Genomic DNA, 26756 nt, shown 5'->3' on the forward strand with positions numbered 1-26756 from the left:
TGGTTAAATGAAGATTTCTGTGCACATACGCACATATCCTATAATTACCATAAATTGTGTGGGGTTCTGCACGGGAAGAGAAGTGGCTGTCCTAGTGCTTTAATTCCATTTTAAAATTAGGATTTCTTTCTCTCTCTCTTTTCCCCTTTCAAAATGAATCAAGAAACTATGCTGGTCAAAATCTACTAGAAAAAAGTCTGGGAATATTAATTAAAAATTCTCTGAGCGACTGTATCCACAGGTGTTACAAATTCACTTTCCATGTTTTCATCAAATGAATTTGCTGCCAAGAACACTCACCAGAAATAGTGATTTTAAAGCAAATGTGGCACACTGTTTGCAGAAGGAAAATCCTAAATTCATAATGGCAAGTATTTGTTCCAGAAAAAAGATTACACCAATCCAGTCCAGAAACACAAACATGTGATCTATGTGTATAATCAAAATAGTATGAGTTTTCAATTGTGAGTCTTTGCAACAAACTGCCCTTCAAATAATCATCTGACCAGACCTAAAATTATTCAACTAATCATTTGAAATAACAAATAGATTTGAAAAAATGACAATTTATTTGCAGACTGTTCACCAACAGTAAAAGAGGCAAATTTTGTCAGGTTAATGATTCCTTATGAATGATTTGTTATGCAGAAAGCCAGTCACATCCATTCCCTATCTCATGCTCACACTGAACATGCTCACTACAGGCCATTGTTCAGCGGGAATGCAGCAGCATTTCAGAAGGGCTTCCTCACTTACCACCCTTTTTCTAAATCTTTTTTCAAAAAATTATTCTGTCTGACCTACAAGTGAGGAGGACGACCCTTATGGAATATCAGTGCATATGTTCAATGAGCATGAACCAACAGAAAATTGGCCACCGAAATGACTTATAAAAGGGATTTTGTAAGACATGAACAGAACAGCATGCACTCCGTCTAGGCAAGGAATTCAGCATTGTAATAGAAAACACTTATTTGGCTACAGCTAAACATCCTAACACATGTTAGCATTTGCTGCCAATATGCTTCCTAATTAAGAACAACATAAAATCATAGGAAATCCTGTATCCCTGTCTTCATGCACTTTCCTTATATCTTCAGTGTCCTGGCTCCGTTTCTCAAGTACAGCCTGCACAAGAGAAAGGTTAATTCAAAAGTAATGTTTTGCCAGTCATTAACTGTGTTGTCATTAACAAGATTAATGTACATTCCACTATGCATCACCAAGTGCATTCTCCCCACCACCACCACCCTACCCGCCATCTAACAACCGCTCCTATTAAAATCTAATGAGCACAGTAAAAATTAAAAGAATAGCACCATTTCTGCCGGTAGAGGTGTCATGTGTAAACCATATAAAGGATTATTATGGATCTAATTGAAGGGCAGCTGAAAAAAATCTGTTCCTTCTTGGATGGTGAGGACTTGGCTGTGTTTGTATATTTTTATCATAATGAACAGATTTCAAGACGAAGGACAGACTAGTATCTGTTTTTCTTCCTAACTCTCTCTCTCCCTTCGATCTCCATTCTTCCTCCATCTTAAAATGTTCAGATGGACGCCCCCCCCACTAGATTCAAATCAGCATCCACCAATTACTGCATAGGTAAACATTTAATTGGATCCTTCTAAACAATCATAGGATAGAAGTTTTATAAGGTACTCTAAGAGAACCGTGATTCATCAGTTTGGAAGTGGCCTAGACCCTGCTATTTATCTAAACTTATCGGTGTCTTTCAAGTTGGGGGTGGGGAGTAGAGAAACCACTGTCAGATTACAAGCAGTATTCCTCCTACAATTTTATATTGAAACAAGGCACACAACTGATATCCAGCAACCAGGTCTGAGTACAAAAGGTTATCACTTTAAAATTTCCATTGAGTTCCTAATGGTTTTCAGAATCATCAGTTTTTGTTTTAATAAAATGCATACTCTGTCCTGTTCTTTCCCCACTTTGTTGCTTTGCATTTATTCTTTCTCTTCTTCTTCTTCTTCTTCTTTAATCTATTTATTGCTTGTTTTTCTTGGCTCTTTCTCACTTTCCATTTTTCATTATTAGTTCTTTATGATCTTCTGTTTCCTTTTTTTCTCTCTGTCATGGCTGCTATCCCATTTGTTCTCCTCTGGGGCCCGAGTTTCCCTTAGCTAATGAAACAAGAGCTGCCTACCTCCCTTGCTTTTGCAATCCAGCTGTTTCCTTTTTAAAATATAAACTCATCTTTATTCAGTGAAGTTCCTGTGCAAGGTCTGATCTTTTAAGAGGAGACTGCATTTTGTGACAGAAAAGGGGGTGGAAAATAAACTTTTCTGGGGAAAAAGCTTTTGGATAAAAATCCAACCGGGTTTCTCTTAAAACACGCTGTCTTCCCTAGTAAAATAGGGTCATTATTTTACTTAGCACCTCTTGGCACCCTGACATTGCAAAACTCTCCTTGTCAGTCTCCCCTCCTCTTTCCCAACCCCTTAAACCTCCCACCTTGAAAGATTAACGTTTCCTGGCCTCTGTGAAAGTGCAGTCTAACTAACACCACAAACCTGGGCTTTATATGATTAGTTAGTGAAAACTTGCCAACTTTAGGTGCAGCCTGCCAAGTCAAGTCAATTTACTTTGATGCTTTGACTGTGCAAGTAGGCCTTAATCCCCCTTTAATCTCCAGTGTGCCCTTGACATCATGGAAATTACTTACAAAGCTAATGTCATCAGATGAGCCATGTTAACTATTTCAGTGAATGTTCTGCTGCACAATAGGGCCAATTTACCCCATAAAGGCGCAGGCCCCTAAAATATTTTCACTTCATGAGCCCAGCAGATATCGTCTTACAAATGGGGAATGAAAAATCCTTTTTCTGCATTATAGCTTACTAGGCCTCACATGAGTTGGAATTTATATGCTATCCAAGCATCAATTCAGTGTATTTTATTTCACGTCTGATTGACTGGATAAAGAGATTTACATAGTAGCCACAACAGCTATGAGTTCCTAGAAGGGCAGTTTCTCTTCTAAAACCTGGAAGTCTCTCCTATGCCAAAACCTTTTTGCTGACATAAAATTTTCTACGTGAATCCGTTTTGATAGTCTGTTCAGATGTCAAGAGCATGAAGGAAATAGAGTGTCTCTGTTAGAAATGCTAATTTTCATCTTTGTTGCCACATACACAACATGGAATTATTTTTCTAACACTAGTATTATTTATTGATTTAATATGAACTTCCATTTATATAGTGCCTTCATCTCAAAATGACCTGAAGTGCTTTAACAACACACTGGTATACAAACTATTAAAGGGATCACTGCACCCACAACTGTAATGTAGCTGGCACTGGAAAGAGAAGGGAAATGTGGTATCTGTTTAACAGCATGCACTAAGACTACCCAAAAGGTTAAGACAGGAAGTAACGGAAAATACTGTATCCAGTGGAAACTGTATGGGAAACTTAGATAAAAAGAATGTAATGATCTGATCTGGAACTTGGCCAGGACACTGGGGTCAACTGTAAATTGTAAAGAAAACTGCTGTGGGATTTTTTTTTAAATGACCATAGTGTTCAATGCCTCTATTATATCAGAAAGATAGCACTTCCTCAGGCCTCACTCCTAGCAGAGTAAGGGGTGATTTGGTATTAGGTCCGAGACGGAAGAATGGTGTCTATCAAAGCACATTCTTGCGTTACTTGGGAGTTTCTTATGAATCTATTATCCCAGTGCTGATCTATCCCATCTCATAGAATCATAGAAAATTAGGGTTTGAAGAGATCTCAGGAGGTCATATAATCCAACCCCTACTCAAACCAGAACCAACCCCAACTAAATCATCCCAGCCAGGGCTTTGTCAAGCCAGGCCTTAAAAACGTCCAAGGATGGAAATTTCACCACCTCCCTAGGGAACCCATTCCAGTGCTTCACCACCCTCCTAGTGAAATAGTTTTTTTCTAATATCCAACCTAGACCTCCCCCGCTGCAACTTGAGGCCATTGCTCCTTGTTCTGTCATCTGACACCACTGAGAACAGCCGAGCTCCATCCTCTTTGGAACCCCCCTTCGGGTAGTTGAAGGCTACTATCAAATCCCCCCCCCCCACACACACACTTTTCTCTTCTGCAGACTAAATAACCCTAGTTCCCTCAGCCTCTCCTCATAAGTCATGTGTCTCAGCCCCCTAATCATTTTTGTTACCCTCCGCTGGACTCTCTCCAATTTGTCCACATTCTTTCTGTAGTGGGGGGCCCAAAACTAGACACAAGACTCCAGATGTGTCCTCACAGTGCTGAATAGAGGGGAATAATAATTTTCTTGATCTGCTAGCAATGATCTTACTAATGCAGCCCAATATGCCTTTAGCTTTCTTGGCAACAAGGGCACGCTGCTGACTCATATCCAGCTTCTTGTCTACTGTAATTCCCAGGTCCTTTTCTGCAGAACTACCACTTAGCCAGTCAGTCCCCAGCCTGTAGCAGTGCCTGGGAGTCTTCTGTCCTAAGTGCAGGATTCTGTACTTGTCCTTATTGAACCTCATCAGATTTCTTTTGGCCTAATCCTCCAATTTGTCTAGGTCACTCTAGACCCAATCCCTACCCTCCAGCATATCTTACCCCAGCTTAGTGTCATCCACGAACTTGCTGAGGGTGCAATCCACCCCATCATCCAGATCATTAATGAAGATGTTGAACAAAACCATCCCCAGGACCAACCCCTGGGGTACTCCACTTGATATCAGCTGCCAACAAGACATTGAGCCATTGATCACTAGCCATTGAGCCCGATGATCTAGCCATCTCATGCTTAAGGTCTGATCCTGAACTATGGAGACAAATGGGACTTTTACCATTTATTTCGGTGGGAGCCCAAGCAGAGCCTTGGCTTGTGATATCTCATGTGAGAACACTGGAAAATAGTTCAGTAGCAGAACTTTCACAAGTGCTTTGCAACTGTGCAGCACACACTTTTGAAAGAAAGGTGAAAGTCCGTGTAAAAAATATTGTATACACTATGCATCCATTTATAAACCTACTTGTGCACTTGCAGGTTCAATATTATTCTTTGCATCTACAGCTACCCTATTGGTACACAAAAAATAGAGTTTGCACATGGCATTATTTTGTGCAAGCAGAAAGCCTCAACTGTTTAAATACTTGGACCTGTGTGAATAGGGATCACTTAACTTTCCACAGAAATGCAGCCTCCGGGGTTAATGGTAGCTATTTTCACCGGTGACAGCAGGCAGTTGTTCCCCAAGTCTGGCAAATGGGATTAACAATAGATATGGATCAGATCCAAATGTAATCATATTTTAGAAGGATGTGGATCAGGAGTTCTAATTCAGGCCAGTTTCGGGTTCGGAGAAAAAGTAAGTGAAAACTAACATGCCCAATAATAAATGATAGGGAATGTAATTAAGAAGGTAAAATGCAATTACCCAAATTGGAATTTGGCTAAGACACTGAACTAATAGCCTCCTGGATTCTACAGAAAGTGACATGGAATTTTTAATAAATGTGTGCGGTCAGGTTTACAGTTTTACATCACAGTCATAACTCCTGACACTCAATCTGTGTTTCAGAACAGCTAGAGAACGAGGCCAGCCTGTGATTTCTGTGGGGCATGCCATTGGATTGCAGCACTATTCCACAGCTAGCACCTGTGCCTGTCATCTGATTTTAGAATCTGAGCACATCCTCCCTCTTCCCCTCCTCCCCAATCTCTGCCCCCTGTTCTTTCCACCAAGGAACTACCTGTGCCACGGAAGTGAAGAAGCATTCGGACAGATTATGAAGTTCAGCTATCCTGGCTCTATCAGGTCAGAAGAAACTGAACCTAATAGGAATTTCACACACTGTTCTCGTGAATCTAACGCAAGCTATCGTGGTTGGCCTGTAAGATACTTTTGCCCCGTGCTTGTCTGTGACCAAGAAACATGTGGGTCGTAAGTGCTATGATTAGGTCAAGGATAGTGGCAGAGACATCTGTTGTGCTGAAACACTGGGTCAAGGAAATGACTGAACTCTTGGAGCAGATGGCAGAGGTGTAAATTTGATCACTTACAGTTTTTATTGAGTGATTTCAGTTTAGGGAACACATACCAGAGAATTTGCTGGGAGGAAGAGTTTCCTGCAGTTTCCTGCAGTGTGACAAAACATATCGGGGGTGGAAAAAGCAAAGAGAAAAGACATTATCCTAAGTTCTGTTATGTTGCAGTATACTAAGGCTTCCTGACCGAGGGCCATTATCTCTGAGAATCCTAAGGCAAAAGTCTGAGTGTCCCTCTACTGTCTTCCTGCAGGGGCACAGACAGGAGCCTGCCAATCTGTTCAGACATCCCTCAGCTCTGCTGCTCTTGTTATAGATCTCACATCAGGCTAGGAAAGAAAGCGAATGGGGTAACTCATCAGTGTCACAAGGAGCAATGGACAAATGATGGGTCACAGGAGGTTGGATGGTTGGAAGCAAAGGACAAATAAAGGATTTTGCTTCCCCTCACTCCCATAAAGGAAAATGTTTGGCGTTCACTGTTCTCTAGCTACTCCTCCCCAAAATAGTGACCTTTTAGGCTTGTTCCCCAGAGAGATTTCTAATGTTTGTATCCCCACAATACTTGAACATTAACATTTTTAAGGAGAACATCCAATCAGTCTTGGAGTTCAGAACGCTCACTTCCATAGAGGTGCTATAAATGCTGGCATTTAATCCTGGCCTGAGTTACAACCCCAGTAGCGAAATTTGAGTCCTCTGCACAAGTTCTTCATTTATGTCTGATCCAGGATAATTCTGAGGATTACTACTCAGAATATTGGGAGAGCAGACACTGGAACAGTAACCAGGCAGACAGCATTTTAAAATAGCCAGCTAAAAGTAAATACACGCTAGGCTTTGGTGCCAAGTTAAAGGATAGGCACTGTGGTTCAATCCTATTAGCAAGGGTATTACATTCATTATGTGAACCAGTGAGTGCAATTTTAAGTAAAGGAAGGGGGAAGAGGGAAGTAGTCACCTTGCACCAGTAAGAACTACAGTATATCAGTTGGCATTCCTGACATATATCAGAGTGAGAGAGCCTTTCCCCAGTTAAACTAAGTATTTACTCGCTCTCTTCCTGCCTTGTTGCCATAGCCTAGTGGACTCCCAACAGAAGGTACTGGTGTCTCTGCTGACCAGCATCAGGCTGCATTTAATGGGAATCTGTGATCAGAAGTGTTCTTCTCCCAAGTAGTCTGTGCTCCCAGTCTAAAGGTCCCCATCTGCCCTGAGCTATCAGATGCTTTTAAAGTCATCAGATATGAACCTTATACACTTCCATCCCAACCACGATAGCCCTTCTGAGGAGGTTCAGCCCTTTTGGAAGAGGTGAAAACAATATGCCGAGGATGAATTAAGAGAACCTGGAGACGATAGCATGGCAGGAGAGGGTGGTGGGAGAGAGACCTGGGGAAAGATGAGGAAGGAACAAATGGATTGCATCAAAAAAGACGGTAAGCAAGTGGACCTTAGTGACACCTCAGATAGATGAAGATAGCAGATGCTTGCATGATAACCCAACCTAGCTGATTGGCTAAGGGGAATAAGAAGTAGGAGGAGGAAGGGGGTGGAAAGGAGATAGAGTGACATGCTCCTTAAGGCCAGGGAATTCCATGCCCATGAAATGAAATTCCATGCCCATGAAATGGCTCAGGGGTAAAGTGCAGAGCCTGTGAAACTGACCAGCAGCTCCAAAAACTGGCCATGTAAGAAATGACAATGATTTTTTCACAACAAGGCTGCAAGCTTGGTCTTGTTTGCAGCACTGTTATTTTATGTTCCCGTATGTGACCTTTAATGTTAAGGGTGCTGATAGGCTTTATGGTAATGCAAACAGAGCGTTCCACATGCTTCCGTCAAAGCATTCAAAGATTCTATTAATCTGATGTCTTAATTGTTATTGAGATTAGGAAACAGGAGCTCCTTTGTTCCTACAGTCTGGGCACGCTTCTAAAAAAGTGGCACAGATTGTTTGATTTTTGCACATTAGGCTGTTGATATGACATGAAAAGCAGCATGACTCAGTGTAGGTGATTCCAGAGGGTCATAAGCTGGAGGGGAGGTAATTCCCTTCTAAATCCCCTGACATATTACAGACCATGGGTAAAAAAGCACTAGCTAGTCATACTCCCTCCTCAGCAGCTGTTTACCCAAAGTATAGGCAGGGTCTCCTCCTTCCCAGATGCCTATTAGATGTTCTCAGACAAGAGCAGAAGTGATGTTTGCTCCCAGCTGAGTGCAACTGAAATAGGAACAAATGACTATATGTCCTATGTCCACGCTGAGTGAAGGAGAGCTTCCATATTGATCCTGGCCTTGTCATAAGAGGTTGTTAGGGGAGGGAAAAGAAGGCAGTGAGAGAAATGGAGGGAATCAGAAATAGGGTGTATGAAGGGGAAGGGCAGAAAGGGCAAAAAAGAGATTTAACAAGAGAAAAGAAATACAAATCAAAGTGAAAGAATAAAAGATAAGGCACCAGATTCTCTCCGCAATTTGACCCCTTCGGGTGGCACAAAGAGATGAGAACCTGATGGCATATCTCCTTAGCATGAGATTCCCCCACTGCAGGAGACTCTCCAGTGTGTAAAAGGCCAGTGTACCCAGCTCCTACTCTAACTCTCTTCCCAGCTCCAGTTTAGTAAGTGTGCTGGGAGCCAGAAAGGACAAGGTAACCATGCTGCTGAACTCAAGCAATTCTCAGCTGGCAACATAGCTCTTTGAGGGAAGTCACCAGCTGGGGTAGACCCTAATACAAGTAATAAATGACAATAATAATTAAAGCAGCCTCTCTCCTGCTATCGTCTATTCTGGGGCTATGTCCATTTAGAATTAGCTAGAAATTCCAGCAGCTACAATTGGCTCCCTGATATCCTCCACTCCACCCGCTATGCCTTGCAGAAACTGGGAACATCGGCGAGATGGAGAGGTGGGGGAGAATACTAAAGGCAACACATGAGAAAATTTTTAAAAAGAGGCAGAATCAGAAGGGGAAGAAGGCTATTCTTAGAAAGAGAAGAACAGAATCCTTTTAAATGTATTGAATGTGGGGGTGTCTTTCGGCATAGCTGTAATTAAGTCAACAAGGAACTGGCCCAGAGAACTCAGTTTGAGGACATGTGCACATTGGACAAGACTGAAGAAATGAGACAGCCAGACGTACAATGAAATGATCAGGTAATAACAGTAATAAACACCTAAGCCCTGATACTGCAAAGCACTTGGCCCAGATTTTTAAAAGGTATTTAGCTAAATGTCAAGATCCGCTTGACAGCCAATGAGATTTAGGCTCCAATGTGCCTAAATCCTTCAGGTAATGAGATTTAGGCTCCTAAGTCAGTTAGGTGTTGCAATGCTTAGCACAGCAATGCCTAAATAGCTTTAAACATCTGGGTCCTAAAACATGCATAATTAATCTGAGCAAGTGGCCCCCTTGACATCCGCAGAACTGCACACGTGCTTAAGTGCTTCAATAGATCAGGAACTTACAGTCCTGTGCATTTGTTGAAAAAAAACTGAATAAAATAGAGTGAAACGGGAAAGAGGGGGAAAGGCAAAAAGCAAGGGAAAGGGTTGAGTTATCAAAATGTGCCTTTGAGAAATGTTGGCTGGCTAAATTGTTATGGAACAAATAAGGTATGTCTGATGCGCATAGAGCACACCTTATGTAAATGTGTCTTCTTGAGGCTCTTTCTGTGTTAGGGACAGCTCCAATATGACAACTCCATTTGCCATGCTTATGTGAAATCAAGTGCAAAAAAATCTCAGTGTTTCACATGCAACATGGTACAAGCACGAGAATTTGAGGGCTTCACTTTCCATCCATGCACACATCAGATCCCACTTGGTTTCTTGGTAGCATCTCCCAAGACGTATCTTAGTGCTTTCATCTGCTCAGAGGAGTTATCTCTGTGTTATTATTTTAGTGAGTGAGTAAACTGTGTAGGGAATGTAACAGCTCCCTCACCCTCTTTTAAACCCTGTCAACCTTCCAATACCCAATAGATTTTTTTTCTACTAGTGACGCCTTTGAGGTTATTTACTGAGTCAATTAACAAAAGATAACCTCCCATTGTGCAATCATCAATAGATCAATTGTGTTAATACTATCTTGGAATGTCCTCCAGTATTTACTTTAATATTGTTGACTCTAGGCACTTAAGAAAGCCAGCATCCTCAAGTTTCACTTGATTATGGGTAAATGGATTTTGTAGTAGCCATTAATAAATATAAATTGTTTTGGAAAATATTTAAGTTTGTCTGAGCTTAATCACTTTCTGAGCATTAAACGCTGTTCCCCATTGACTATGTTTCATTACTGACACTCGTTCACACACAGTAATATTATTGTACATCACCTATAAATTTTGTCCTTTGACTGTTATTAATATTATTACAGTTCCTCCAAATTGTGCTTGTTTTACAGATGTCTAGAATTAGACTTATTTAACTTTCTGATTGTGCTTATTGTTTTCTTATAATGGGACAGATGCCTGCCCCAGAAAGTTTACAATCCATAGGTTAGGTGCTGACACCCTTTCTCACGCTGAGTAGCATTTTGCTCCACAAGTACTAGTCGTTTCATTGATTTCAAGCTTGTGATCATATCTAATGACATCTATTAATGTTCATCTCCACAAAGATGTCTGTTAGTCAAAGTGAGTAGTACTTTATTCTACAAGCAGTGTGATTGATATTAATGGAGTAAGATATTGCTCAACATGAGCAAGGATTGTGGAATCTTCCCTAAATAGAAAAGAAAAGACTTCAGGCAATATAGAGCCCTGGTCACACCCCAGAAAACTCCCTCCCATAGCCCTGTCCCTGTACTATGGCCACACCGTTCCTTGGAATGGCAGAAAATTAAGGTGAATGGAGCACTTTACACTTCTCAGAGCTGTTGTTTCAGGCTGTCTGCAGACTCAAGCAGACATTTTAGCTTTAGGACACATTTCCAAGTTTTTCTTCACATACATGAGAGATAAAACTTTTTTTTTTTAATGTAAGTTGAGATTCTGGTGCAGTCACGTGACTTCGGGACTGGAGGCCTTGAAAACTTTTGATGTTACTAAGCCCAAATTATCAAAAGGGAAGTCACTTTAAAAAACCCTGAACACAGTCAGTGTAAGTCTGATGCCACTTTAGCTTCAAGGTAGGGATTTAATTATTTCACCTATTATCCTTTTGTTGCCGAAGTCGGTAGCCTTGGCAGTGAATTGAACATTATACTTCTGCAGAGAGCATCTTCCTTGTCAGGCGTCTAACTCCATTCTTCTCTTGATGATGAGTGGTGATTTTAAGATGCACATGACTACTCAATAATAAATTAAAACTGTCATTGTTCAGGGAGTGTTGTTTTTTTTCTTCTTTTTGCTTTGACCTCATTGTGATGCATGGTCTACTTCAGGGTGTTTTGAAAATAGTGAGGGAAACAGACTAGAACTTTTAAAGGAAAAACAGACCTCTAATTATCTCTAACAGACCCTTCAATGACCCCGTGCAGATGGACATTAATGGATGGATTCATCTTACATGATCATAGAGCTTTCATGGACAAATTCATCCCATGTGCTGGGGCGGGGATGGACATGGAGATGGGGGAAGCTTGTGCTTCCTTTATTCAGGTGCTGGTTAGGGCTGCCCTAACTTGTCTCCTATCTGTCATGGCCTCTATGGGCCATGCAAGCAAATAGTTGGGGTGCAGGATTGCTCTGGGTACACCCGCTCCTTCCCCAGGACATACCCCTGCCTGGCCAAAACACTTCCTGCACTGAGGTTTCTTTCAAGGAAGGTGTGGCAAAGCCAGCTGTCTTGTTCTGAGCCCTTTGTGTTTTAAATCTCCCCAGTTTATTTTCCCTTTAGGGTCTTTAAGTCAGTTCAGCTCAAGAGAATGCAGTTACAAATGCTCTATAAAAGGATCCAACATAGACAGTGACAAATAGAATTCTGCTCTGCCTTATTCCGTTGCATGGAGTGTAACTCAGATTCCCACACAATTTAAATTAAAAGGGACTCACTCTCTTATTTGAAGTAGTGATGGATGAACCTCACTTGGTTCAAAGGCCCTGTTCAGAGAAGCACCCAACAGTTCAGCTATTTATCCAGATAGAACCAGTCTGAGCTGACACCAACTCTGAACACCACTGACTTTGTGGAAATTTCAAACCCAGGTCCAACCTTTGCAACAAAAATGTATTTCTCTATACAAACCCCTTGAGACTAAAATTGGGTTAGAACAAGTTTTCGGGGAGAAGAGATCAGAGTAGGATAATTGGGGAATTTAGTGTTTGTGATGGCCCATCCTTGTGTTGGAACTGGACAGAACTGCACATCAGGAGCTGGGGATGGCACACCGATTCATAGGTTAAGTACGTGCCTGAGATGTGCTGCCTCTGAAAGGGTGGGACTCTAGGAGGAACCACAGAGTGGGCTAAAATCCATAGTTTGTGAATAACCTACTGAAGGATTATCAGAACAAGCAACCTCCTTAGATTTAAAGCAGCAGTTTCCCCACCATCAGATACTACAATACTGTACCGATAACACAGTCACATTCTTAATCACACGTTTTGAGTCCAAATGATAAATGAACCCCAATAACTGGGGAATGCACTTGGTGAGCCATAGTTTCCTCCATCTTAACTTCTGTGATCGGTGATCCTGGTATGGTCACTCTAAATGACCAGAGAACCGTATGTACATCCCAGATACAGAGGAGAGCCTGTGCAGGAGAGATGACAAAGAGATAAAGTAGGGAGGAAGGACATCTGAAGGACCCCATTTCTTATTTATAGCAACACTACAATGGGTCAAACATGCATTGCATTCAGCATGTTTAAATTTCAGTCTCTGAATCTCTGTGATTTATTATAAACAGAAGATACAAAGAGAACTAAGAAGAAAGATGATCCATGTTTCCCATGATGCCAAATATGGGATTTCCAAGACTATAAACTCCTGAGAGCAGAGATAATTGTGAAATACACAAATGGTGTGAAAGGAGGTATAAGATACAAGTCATAAATGGGAGTAATTTAGTGTCAGGGGACTCTATGCTTCGGCAGCATACCAGTATCTGCCATTTATGTCAAGGGGTGTTACTCATGTCCTGAAGGAGAAAATCAGGCCCCGGGAGTTTTAAGGAGGCTAAATTGATAAAGCTTACATGCTATGGGACTCTCGCACATCATATGAACATCACCCCTGAACACGTATCTCCTCTGTGTTCCATGTAACATCAAGCATATTGTTGGCACTCAACAAATTAACAAAAGGATAGCGTACATCCCAGAGGTACAAATTCATGCTCCTGTCTTTTGCAGTTATACTTTTTTTTTCCAGAAACTATACACACACACACACACACATACACTGCAGGAACACAAAGATCATGGAAATTACTCCTGGTCTTTTGTATATGTAACAAAAACATGCCCTAACCACTCACTCCATCAGCATATAGATATTTAAGACATGTCCCACCTGCACAGCACAGAATACAGTCCTGAATAATCCACTCTCCCATTGAAGGAGACAGAAGAGCTGAAGGACACAAGACAAATAAAAAATAATCATGGAAGCCCAAAGTTCTTACCTCAGGCTATTATAGATAAATCTATAAAAGAGTCTTAGAAGTTGGTGGGACATATGGGCTAACTCCTGCTCACTTTATTTGCACAAATAGTCCTACTGGCTACAAAATGAGTAAGGCAAACAAAACCTGGCCTTATATGTATTTAAATACATTGGCATAATGGGGTGAGTGGCAGCTATGAAGGAGTTTTTCTGGTCCATTGGGTAAATATTATATTCTTTATAGTGGAAAATAAATATCCGGCTATCTATGAAGCAAATAGAGCTGTTCCAGTCTATCAAATCATAATCTGTGTTTTTTAAAATCAATTGTTAAAGGAGACACTCTGATCTATAGAGACTGTATATATAGTTAGAGGGTAAACAAACAGCTCCATGTAGGTAGTATGCATTTTAAAAATTGATTAAATATATCACTGACTCATATGTGAAAATAGATGAAGATAGAACACCGCTTCCCAGAGGAATATTACATTTGAGTCATGGCCCTTGTTTCACAAACTAAAGCATGTCAAGCCAGGTCAGTCTTAGATAGGAAACCTACAAGGAAGACCTAGTTGCTGCAATAAATGGTGCTGGATATTCTAGTTTATGCATTGTCCTCTGAGTCAGCACTGAATTCCCTGGCATTTATAGTAAGGGATGCTGAGGTATGGTCTTACAAATGAGATATTTTTAAAAAGGCCTTATCATTTTGGTTTGTTTTAGGTCCCATAGTATTTTTGTGAGAAACATGGAGTTAACCCAGTGTCCTGGAGAAGCTCCAGTACAAATAATTATGTTCTACCTAAATTCTCCCTGAAGTTTCAATCGGATATGGTAAGCTTCTTCAGTTGCAGACCTGTTGTGTAGTGTTACTGTGCGCTATTAAACCGCTGTTGTGTTTGAACCATTTCAGTGGCGTGTGAAGTGAAATCAATATATCACTTATCTAACCTCATAGGAATTTTTTGGAGGCTTAATTAAGGTGCTCTTTGAAAGTGTAAGGTATTAGTATTATTACCTTTTATGCATACATATTTAGCAAATGAACTGTGGAATTGTTTCAAAAATAAGTGGTTATAGTATAGTGGGAACACAGCATGAATTAATGCCTCAATAGCCAGTTGTTTAAGAGTCTAGGTTAATATGGATTTACCCAAGTATAGCCTTTCAATCTCTATTCTAGAAGCTTAGGACAATAATACACATTTTAGAGGGCATCTTTTTTTTTTTCTCCACAGCATGGTGATTTCAGGTCACAATGTTAGTATAGCTTTGATTTTTCTGTTTTTTCTTGGGTTTTGTCATACCATTATTTAAACATAAGCTTTTATATTTAATTTGACAATCTTTATATAGTTGCTGGCATAGTAATTGAGTCTACTTGTCTTTTTCAGGACACCAAAAGATTTAACTAAGTCAGAATGTCTCACTTCTAGTCCAGATTTCTATTTATTACCTACCACACTGAGAAAGACAAGGTGAGTTATCATTCAGATAACAGAAAACCGGAGAGGCATTTATATGCTTGAAGTACTGTATAACCATCCTGTACAGAAGCATAGTGTTTAAGGAAATTGTTACTGTCCAGCCAAATTCCTTCACAATATTGAACCCGAATGGTCTATGCAGCTCAGAGCCGAGATCTAGAAAGTTTACTTTCCACCCAGTCCCAATCCAAATCCTCAAAGATTGCAAATACAATGACTTCTGACAGATTGCTCTACAGTTTACTTTCTATAAGATAAATTCAACATGAAATGGCAGTAAGCATTCAGGGCTGTAGCTAATAACACCCCCCCCCCAAATGTTATTGAAGTTAGAACTCAACAAACGAGAAAATGTGAACATACACACAATATATCTCAAAACTGTAATCTCTGTAAATGCCACCACTCTTACTTATGGACAGGAAGATGTTAATATTTGAAAATATTTCAGTAAAAAGCCAGTTTCAAATCTACAAATTGTAAATGTTATTGCAAAGATAATATTTCAAGGGGGCTTTTCCTAGTCAAGGATGTTAGTTGACCAAGGAAGAGAAAAGTTGTATGCTTCTATAATTTCACTAACAGCTAGGGAGAGACCATCATACACAACATTTCTAGGGGGAAATGCTTTCCTTTTTGTATTTAACTGGGCTTCTGATTGTCTGTTTAAATTAGGCTAACGTAATTAGCAAAAACACAAGATACACAGTTTTGCAGTGATGGGTAAAATTAAGGTCATCCGTTGCAGCCTTAATCCAGCTGTATTGCCTAATCTAAGTTTTAGCCATTAGGAGGAGAGTGTGTGGAATAGAAATGTCTTGCCAGTGTCAGGGTTAATGTATACTGACTGCCTAACTAGAGATAAATCCTGCAGACTTATTTGAATGCGGAAGTGCTTCACAATGAAATTTTGAGAAAAATGTATTCTATTCCCCAGGACTAGGTCTTGGTCCTCTAGTGTTGATTGGGTGGCTTTTGGTTTTTAGTACAAAAGTGAGAGAATTTTATAGTGAGATTATTCTTCCAGATTTTCTCACTTAAACTCCCTTCACTTAAAATTCTGTGACTTGTAATCTTTGCAAAATGACAGTATTTACATTTTTCCATTAAATAAAAAATCTTTAAGGGGCTGGTTAGATAGTCATAAGATATGAAGCGCATTTCGATTATTTAAAAAAATGTTGACATTTACAGGCCAAGAGACTGGTACGCAGTTGCAAAGGTCATCAATGAGTAAACAGACATTAATGGTTAGCTGGATAACTAGGGTCATATTAATAATTAACACAGGAAAACTGGCAGTTTACAACAAGCTCATGAAAATAGTGGAGAGAAGTAACTTTGGGAAGGGCAAGAACCAATATTTAAAGGCATCTGGAATTAAATCTAGAGGAAACCTAATTTTAAGACATTAATTTCTCACTCGTTCTCTCCCTTGCCTTCCCAACAAATTATTTTTTAATTCAGGCAGCCACAGTAAAGTTATTTGAATCATTGATAAAAAGTGTTGCACAGCTATTTATTCTGCAATTGATTCTAACCCTGAGCTCACAATGCTCTCTGTTGACAACATCGCAGAATATGAAATAAAGAATTGATTTCATCCCCAAACTTATCTGTTTCTTTAAGTATAGCCCCTCCTTAGATCATTACTGAAAAAAATATTAAAATATATAAATGTTGGAGTTTAGTATCCTATTGATGATCATGGGAGCTGTGTATTGATTCTCAGCAAAATGTATTTAAATTTCCAACGGTAAAAGTTTTACCAAGATTTAAAAAAAAAAAAAAAAACACCTGCATTCTCAGCATTTCTCTCTCAAATATGCCTTGAGGAGTGAGATTTTTGTTCATTTATGATTAGCTCTTCAGCTCAACTGTAGCTTTTCTATCCAGCCCTATTGGGTTTTCTTCCTGGTAATAAAAATGATGCAAAACTTGAGGCATGAATACTCACAAGGGACTGAATGGTAAGCATAATACTTATATATTAGATTCTATATGTATGGGTGCACAAATATTTGTAAAGATAAATGACGTTACTTTCAAGTGTGATACAGTCACAATAAAAAAATGTGTATTTGAATCTTAAGTGCATTGTACCCAGTATGACATACTCATCTTGAAAATTACATTATTTAAGTTGGGTTATGTTATAACAGCATCAAGCATCAGCTAAAAGGTGAATTCAAAATCGAAGAATAGCGTGAAGGGAAAGAGAGAGAACAATAAAAGGGGTCAAAGCATCGAGTTAAAGTAGATGGCATGTTACATCGCCAAACAGAAAAGCTTTCTGATGGTTGGGTTGGTGAACCAGGAGTGCTGTTATATGCCAGTAATGGTTAGGGAGAAAGTAATGGCTGACAAATATAGTTGTGCTGACAAAGGAAAGTGTTGAATAAAGTGTCTTTCCCCATATTATAATCCCAAGAGACCTTATCAGAGTCCATTTGCGTAGTATGTAAAAAAATCACAGTTTGTTATAAATGGGTGTGATCAGATATTTATTTCAATTTTAAATATATAAAAAAGAATGCCAATTCCAGGCCCAAGATACCATGAAAAAAATATTAGAATCATAGAATATTAGGGTTGGAAGAGACCTCAGGAGGTCATCTAGTCCAATCCCCTGCTCAAAGCAGGACCAACACCAACTAAATCTTCCTAGCCAGGATGTTAACAATGCAATCTGTATCATTTACTTAGGGCCAGTTCTTAGCTTTTAAACCAGACCATGCTGCCTATAGGCAAATCTGCGGAGAGGGTTAGTGCCAGCTTCTGACTGCCAGCCAGTGTACATAGGGTCAGGATCTTTGACACACTCTTACTGTGCCCCTTTTGGGGATTGGCCAACAGTATGGCTCCCCAGAACCTGGCAGTCAAGGGACCTGAGCCAAAGGCTGCATAAGTCAGTGGAAATCTTTCCACTGCTTTCAATGGGCTTTGGATCAAGTCCAAGGAGGACAAGCACAGGAAAACCGATTGCCCTCTATTCAGCTGTATAGGTGTATCTGTGTGTATCTATCCAGCTCCTTTATGCACACATTCAGGGGCAGCCAGCATCTGACCTCTAGTATGTTTCTGTACTTAATTGACTTTGAGAGTGCTAATTTCAAAGATGTGTAAGATGCAATTTTGCCTAGTAGTTGGAGCAAGGGACTGCGAATCGGCGCACCTGAGTTCTCACTCTAGCTCTGCCATTGATTCCATGTGTGACCGTCAGGAAGTCATTTAATGTTTCAGTATCTCAATTTTCCCATTTCTAAAATGTAGATAATAGTTGCCTGCATTGAAGTGGTGCTGTGAAGCTTAATGAATTAATGTTTGTGATGCGCTTTTAGATCTGAGGGTATAATGTGTAATGTATTCCATTATTATTAAGTCGCTTCTAAACAAAAATGAGCCAGGATCAAATTCATGCACCTCTGAAATTTGGAAATTTGTTAAGACCTGGATCCAAATCTGAACTGTGCAGTTAAGGCCAATCCAGCAATGTCTCTAGCCATTTTGCAGGCCAGGACAGAAAATGTTTTCAACATGCCCCCCTTGCCCCCTCCCCCAGATAGTCGAGAAAGAAAAAGCTGAGCAGCACAAAAAGGCAGCACCCCCCGGCTGCTACTTCTGCTTACCCATCCATACCTAGAACCAGCTCTGGGCCCATCTGTAGCTCTAACTAGTATTGTCCCATACATTTTAAAATAAATAAATTCCTCGCAATTGGCTGATAACATCAAGGTAAAGAGTCAGTAACTTTCTGAAGTCCAACTTCAGGAGTCAGTAACAGTGAAGTATGGAACAGTATCATGCAATTAGATCATCTATAGAGATTATATCATCTATAGAAATTAGTGCATTATTCTGCTGCATTTGGTGATGACAAATATTATTTATTTTTGATGAGCCAATAAGATCACATATATAAATAATGGCATCCTAATTGGCAGCAGTTATTTGTCCCCTTGCAGGAAGTGAACAGATGTTTCTTTGTTTTTCCTGTACCGCTAAAGTACATCTCCGCATATTATGGGATGTTGGTTTCAAAGGGAAACTAGTCAGACTTTTGAAATCCATCAACCGAATGGAGATATTTACAGTAAAAACATTTACAATGACTGTTTCATAACAATACATATTGACTACTTGTTTCTGTAACTCTGAAGATTCAGTGTCCCAAAGGGTCAATAAATCTTGATATCTACCTCAAGAGAAGTCAATATTTGCTTGGTGTTTTTTATAAATAAAGCACAATGCCTTCTGTTTATTCAGAGTAATCATTGGTTTCTCAAAATATTTTTTAATGGTTATTCTTTAATACATGACCTATTCCTACATGCTTAAAGTTTTATTTCTTTACCTCTTTCTTTCCTGACTCAAGTGTTTCTTTCAGTATTAATTTAGGTACAATTTTCCATATTCATTAAACTATCCATGTTATTCATTAATACCATTCAACACCCTAATACTATTTAAATATATAGAAATATTTTACTGTTTGACACAAATAGGGTAACTGAGTACAAAATATTCTAGCTGTATTGCTTGGAATATCTTAGAAGGACATTCCACAGAGAATGGGAGAGTATACATAGTAAAATACTGACACAGATGTAAACAGTGTTACATCATATCATGATAAACAGTTCATATCTTAGCTCATGTGGGGGAGCCTTGTTCTTTGTGTTGGGGAGGCTGCACGGAAATGGGGGAGTTCTGCTGCACAAGCCAAGAGACAGCAGCAGTTGAGGCAGCAGTAGTGAGCCCACTTCTTTGATGACTCCTGGGGCAGCAAGGTGCAGAATGACTTGGGCCAAGGGAAAGGATATGCCAGAGAGGAGTAGGGGCAGCGATAGGTGATCCACCCTGAAGTCCTTCCATCTACAGATGGGGAATGCTAGAACCCTGTGAGCTAATTCCAGCCATTACGATGGAGTAACCAACACAGTGTGGCTCAGGTTTTCCTCCTAAGATCTCACTGCTCTGTTGAAATAATTGAACAGCATACTGAGGACAGCCTTTTCCTCTACACGCTTCATCCTGCAGCCCTTTCTCAGGTAATTCTCCTGAAGTTAACAAGGTTACTCTGATAAGGATCAGGCCCAACATGGAGGATCGGGTCCAAATTGTGGTCATCAGTGATCCTAATGTGGAATAAAACCACTGGCTATCGCCATCACAACTAGAAGCTCCACTACAGTGTCGAAATGTTTGAATAAAAGCTGTGTTTGTGATAATCAGAAAGAAAATTTAAGCAGATATATAAAAATTCAAAGGCATTACAAAGTGTATACGCTTAAGAATAAAATGCAATGACATGGTCATAGTTGTCTTTAAAAGCTTTGCTCCACTTGAAATGGCTTGGCTAGTAGGGATTCTTAATGCATGAGATAGTGGTTTAGAATAAATCTTTAAGTAATTCAAAACAAGGACTCTTCAGTAAATAGTTGAAATTAAAGGGGGAGTTAGAGTCATCTGGTTTCCATTAGGATGATAAAATAGTTCATTTGAAACCTTTTACAAGATGCTTTGTTACTGGGAGGTGTCTGTGCATCTCACTCCATCACTAGCCATTTGACACAACATAAAAGGCTTCAAAAGCCATGCTAGGCCTCTTAATCAAAAACTAATTGTAATAGATATTGGGGAGTGTTAACACTGTGACCGCTAGGTTGTGTCTGCGGTATATAAGCAGGAGTGAACATTAAACACAACCCTGAGTTGATAGGGCTTATCTGAATTTCAGAGTTAAGTGCTAAGTACTGTAGGCCAGTATCTCCAAGCTATTGCTTTGTACCACTTTTGGAGTTAATTGCACTGTAGGACTTCATCTTCCTAATGAAATTTATAGCATTGTCAGAGAACTTGGAAGCCCACTGAAGATACTGTTGCGGTTTACAAGAGTTCAGCAAAAACACAGAGATGCAAAGAAAATACCCCAGTCTGTATTTCAGAACCTAATGCATTTGCTTAGGGGGATCTTTTTCAAACCTTATTTGCTGCTGATCACAAAGATTATACTACTGGCAAAATAAGGGGCTCCCCAAAAGATAGACAGCTCTAAAATAGTCTCTAAATTCATGTAGCCGCCTCAAAAACAATCCCACTTGTCTCATTACAAATGTTTACATGAGTACTTACTGCGTGCATGTGAACGTTATTGATTTTACTGAATTCAGAGTAGGATTGTCACTGGTAGTTATAATTTAATTCATGTATGTTCCAGATAATGTAGGACTTAAATTTAACACATTATTATACCATTACAAACATGGGTCAAATCTGCTGCTGGTGTATATGAATTAGAGTCAATAGGAATTCAGATGCTACTGTGACGAGTGTGGTGTAAGGACCTATATAGAATCAATCTATGGCAATTTACACCACCTGAGGATCCTGCCCATTGTGTAAAATATCTTCGATACAAAATATATTAAAACTCTGCTGCTGTTATTTCTCAAAAAGAAAAGGAGTACTTGTGGCACCTTAGAGACTAACAAATTTATTTGAGCATAAGCTTTCGTGAGCTACAGCTCACTTCATCAGATGCAAAAGAAAAAGGACACTAAACTAAATAAATTTGTTAGTCTCTAAGGTGCCACAAGTACTCCTTTTCTTTTTGAGAATACAGACTAACACGGCTGCTACTCTGAAACCTGTTATTTCTCATGAGTTCATTATATATACTCTTACCTGTATACTACTAAAATCTCCAGACAGCTGTGTTCCTTTTTACTCCAATTTCAAACAATATAATTAAAAAAGGATTCGTTGAAATGTAGACACTTCTACCATTTACGCTGGAATGCTGGCACTATCCAAAATAAGCTAGTCTGTAAATACCAGATTAGTATCTGTGAAGCAAAAGCTTTTATTCTATAAAAGAACATTCGAAAGAAAATCTCAAACTTTCTTGCTGAAGAATAAGCTTTATTTGCCAAACCCATAATTATCTTAAATGTTCTGAAAAGCTGGTGAGAGCTGCAAATGTTAAAACATAACATAAGGAAACATTTTGGGACATATAAATGGAGGTAGATAAAGATAGTATTCTTTTCCCCCCTATTAGTTTACTATATAAATGGGAAGACATTACAGAGTTTGAAATTTAATTAACGTAATTGACTGAATTGCATTTTGCAGTAGTTATTGTCATTAGCAGCCTTGACCCCTCTGTCAAAAGGATGTGCTAGTGATTACTTTCAAGGGGTATTTATTATGAATATTAAGCTCTTCAATGAGTGCCATTAACATATTAAAATTCATTTTAACCACTTTTGTAGAAGACTGCAAATGCAACTAGCTGCTGGGGGAAAAAAGGGTGTCTAAATCATTTAATCTTGGTTTACATGTGGTCAAACCAGAAATAGAATGAGGGAGAATGGGGGAGGGCGGAAATAAAATAAAAGGGATACTGGATATATTGTTATGAAAATATGCTTAAAGGGCACTTGATTTTCAATGAAATCCATGCTGCAGGACCTGGAACACTGATGACTCTGCTGTTTAAAGCATGTTTTTATATAGTCTTGCCTCATATCATTGGAGAAGTCTGATTCTTCAAGCTATATGATCATTTATGTTTGGTTCTTTTTACTAACTGTTTGCAGAAAGTGTATAATTAAGGTGGGCCAGAATTCATAAAGAGTATTTGGTTCACAGGTGTTCTTACCTGTGTTACTTGTACCCACAACAAACAATTCAGGCTGGTATTTGATATCCCAAATTGTATCAGTCAAGCACCTGCCTTGGGTAGTGGGGAGAGCACACCTATTAATTACACTTCCAGGGAACATGACAGCTGTGTAGAGTTACATCATTCTCTATTATGTTGGAACAGCTTAGATGATGCAGCTTTTTCTATTCAAGATGACTCCTTCGTCTGATTGAGAAAAAGTGAAGTGTGGAGATGAGAGGGGATTGGAAACGGAAGAAAAGGGAACTTGACAAAGGAAGAAAAACCAAGAATTCCTCATCCACTCTTTACCATTCACCATGTGCTGGAGATAAAGTTTGAATATTGTCCTACCTCCTTCATGCACCCAACAAAGCATGAGCTGCAGAATATTAGTGCCAGGCCTCTTTGTCTCTAACCTCACCACTTCTTCCCTCCACTTCTCTTTGCTTTGAGCTTCTTTCTGCTGTTTGCAACAAAGCCATCCATCTGCCATGCTAAACGCAACTTGTGCTGAAAGTAAACACTTGACTAAAGATATGCCAAGAATATATAAAGCTGGAACTTAAAGGTTTGCTAAGGCTCTCAAACTCATCTTCTCTTGTCCTATTAAATTACAAGGATCTGACCCCTGAATGTCCTAACGCATTTTTGCAAGAGAAAAAAGAAAGAAAATTTTCATCATAAAAAAATGATATTTTTCTTTGTAAATTTTTTGTTACTATGTTCAGATGCAAGAACTAATCTCAGCATATCAAACCACTGAAGAATCATCCATCAGACATAACTACACATGGAAGAACAAGTGCAGGATTAAGAATCTGATTATCCGGATTTCTATTCCAGTCTCTGCCATTTTCTCAAAGAATGAGTCACTTCAGTTCTCTGCCTCAGTTTCCACATCTGTAAAATAGGGCTAATAATACTTTCCCTTTTACTTCAAAAGGGTTTTGTGAGACTAATTAGTTGATCCATACAATGTTTTGCACATGTAAAAGTACTATATGATTGCTAAGCATTATTGACACAACTGGCCCAGATTAGAACTGGTTACCTGGAAGTAAAAAAGCAGAGTCTAAATAGACTCCCGAGTAAAGTGAAAAGGAAAACCCTTTCTATTTCTGAATCCTGAGAAAATCCTTAAGGAAGCCCACTGATTACACTTCTGAGATCTGTATGAACCAACTAGGGTAAATAATTAGAACTACATTTTTAATTAATATAGCAGCGTCGGCTAACGCAATATAGTTAAATTTGTGCCACTACTGGAGCTGAATGAAAGAAACTTGTCCTATTCCTGGTGAAACTATGAACATGATCTTCTTGATTTTGATTTATGTATTACATATCCTGCTCTGTTGAAAGAGCTTTTGGTTGGGTTTGGTTTAGTCAAGTACCCTCCATCATCAAGTGCCTTATATTCATATTTTCCAGCTTGAAAACCTCACTTTAGTGACAAAAATGTCTCCAGTGAAAAGAGAACCAAGACATATATTATTTTTATTTATTTATTTGTCTAACTGTAGCAACTAGGAGCCCTAGGCATGGAGCAGGACCTCATTGTGCAATGCAAACAAGAAACAAAATGGCACAGATAAAAAATGAGGGCTAAAAAACCAGCTCAGTTAATTGAAGTATATAATTTTGCCACTTTGACGTTGATATTATGTGCAAACACCTCTGTTTCATATGAAAAAAGCCCTGTCTGTGCACACAGGAGGTCAACAATAGCTTGCTGGACCGTAGTCTCTTCCTCCAAAATTGCTGCACCATCAGTAGTGCTGCCTTTGGACAGATTCAGCTGCACCTCCCACCCTGTGAAGTGGTGCAACCAGTGAAGTCACGTATTGGCAGATGCACCAGCCACACAGTGGTCCTCAGCAGAGCTGTGTGAATAGATTTTTTAGTTCCCTAACAACTGGGGGATGGGGGGAAGAGAATTGGTTCAGGTCAAACCGAAAATGAAATTTTCCAAAAAGTCCAGCATATCAAAAAACCAAAGGAGTTTATTTTGAGACAAAAATGTCAAAACAAAACATTTTGACCTTTTTTCTCATTTTTCCCCCCAACCAAAACAATTTGGAAAAAATCCAACATGAATTCACAAAATATTCCAGTGTCACCAAATCTGCATTTTCAATGGGGAAAAAAATAGGGAGGAGGCCAAAACATTTAACCCAGCTCCAGTTCTAAGTATCCTAATGTGCATTTTAGACTTTATCAAGATGAAGGGGTAGGATTTGGACCCAGCTGTTCAGAACAGCCAGTGGGAAGCCTAAGAAGTAGTTCCTAACAGTTTCTTCTTGCAGAAGCATGAAATGGTGGGGTAATTCATCCTTTGGGGATCTACACAAATGACCATCTTTTATAAACACAAGGGCTGGTTCATATTTCAAACACAATGTTTTGTATTAAACACTGTCCATTAGAAAGGACACACCTGTGCCTGTCATACTGAACAGATTGCTGCCCTAGTGTTTCTGCAATCGATGTGGCATTCTTTAACCTTCCATCCATCGTAGAAGTCCAAGTCCAGTGTCCTTATTTTACGGTGACATCTCTGTGAGCTCCGCTCCTCTGGGGATAAATAGGCGTGAAAGAGAAAAGAGATGTGGGGGGTGTGCTTGCCAACAGAAAGATGGAATGGCATGACCCTTGAAGGCCACCGTATTGTGGTAATCTGAGAACCCTAATACTGCTGGGAATGGAGTTTAGTGCGCAAACCGTTAGACTGCATGGCAAGCTGCCAGAGCTATTCTGTTCTATTCTATTCCAGGCTGCAGTGCCATGACCATCACTGTGATATCTGAGTGCCTTATTGAATTCTAGAAGTTAGATTGAAAGGAACTCTGTTTCTTTCTTGCCTTCTCAAGGGAGAATCAGCAGCAATGCCAGCAGCTCCTGTGCAGATCAGTAATAAACAAGGAATTCCAACCAAATAGGGTCCCTCAGCTGTTCCCAGGGACTAATGTCGCAGCTCTGAAAAGAAAGTGTCATTGTGCTATCATCAAAAAACAAAAATGTCCTGGGTGTACATTTTCCAAACAGACGGGTGAATTTGGGTGCTTCCATTTTGGGGTGACCATGACCAATTTGAGACAAAAGGGTCCTATTTTCAGGAGGTGGGTACTTAGCACTTTCTGAAAATAAGACCCCTTTACGGTGTCACAACTTGGGCACTCAAAATCACTAACCACTTGGAAGATAAGGGCCACACTATTTGGTGAGTTGGACTCACATAGAGCAGACTCACAGATTTATCAAAAGCCATGATTATTTCTGCTGAGGTGTTTTTGTTTGTTTATTTGTTCGTTTTTTAAACTCTCCCAGTAGAAAGGAAGGTGTCACACTGACTGGGATTATTGCTTATCCAAATTTCTCTCACATCAGGTCTACCCAAGACCATGGGCAATCCCTCTCTTTCCTGTGTCTTACCTACAGAAAAAATGGGGAAGGGGGACATAACACACAACAGAAGTCAGACTTCGCATTAATCTTCCCAGTGGCCTCTCATTACTTTGCCAATAAGATGATCTCCCTCATACCACACTTCGATATATTTGACATCTGTCATAAAGATCAGGTCACACATATCTGTCTTCTGGTAAAATGAGTCATCTTACAGAGTCCTCGAGTCTACTGCTAGGGTCTTTCCAGAAATAATTATTGACATGTTGTCAACACATCCAGCCTACCATATTAATAAGAGTAATAAATTACTAGCTTTTTTCGTCCTCTCTCGCTAGCAAAGAAATGAGGTGACAAAACTACAACAGCAAACAGAGACTAACTACCCAGCAATGAAGTTGAGGATCCAGACATACAAAGTGTCAGCTTTCTGGAAGATAAATATATTAATTTTCTCTTTTACAATTTCTTATTTGAGTGAGTAACTAGCTCCAGGAACTATTCACAACTGGTACCGATTTCCCTCTTCCTTGAAATACCCTCACTGTTACATAAGTTACTCTATATCCTCAAGGTTTTTTTTTTTTTTTTTTTAAAAAAAAGCATT

The 26756-nt window shown here is 39.5% G+C and overlaps 2 long non-coding RNA genes across 2 annotated transcripts in view; one reads left to right on the forward strand and one right to left on the reverse strand.

Annotated features, from left to right (window-relative positions):
* The window catches only part of LOC122455973, a 40029-nt gene extending 26393 nt beyond the window's left edge, over positions 1 to 13636 (reverse strand). Inside the window, exon 1 of the long non-coding RNA XR_006274527.1 lies at positions 13292 to 13636. This is a non-coding gene — a long non-coding RNA (uncharacterized LOC122455973). The remainder of the gene's footprint in view (positions 1 to 13291) is intronic.
* A 3231-nt stretch (positions 13637 to 16867) lies between these two features.
* LOC122455972 lies at positions 16868 to 26725 on the forward strand. The gene is made up of 2 exons (XR_006274526.1): positions 16868 to 17042; positions 22907 to 26725. It is a non-coding gene; the product is annotated as an uncharacterized LOC122455972 (long non-coding RNA).
* The last annotated feature ends 31 nt before the right edge of the window (positions 26726 to 26756 follow it).

This window comes from Dermochelys coriacea, chromosome 10 (genome assembly GCF_009764565.3).
Source record: "Dermochelys coriacea isolate rDerCor1 chromosome 10, rDerCor1.pri.v4, whole genome shotgun sequence".
In the NCBI taxonomy this organism is placed as follows: domain Eukaryota; kingdom Metazoa; phylum Chordata; order Testudines; family Dermochelyidae; genus Dermochelys; species Dermochelys coriacea.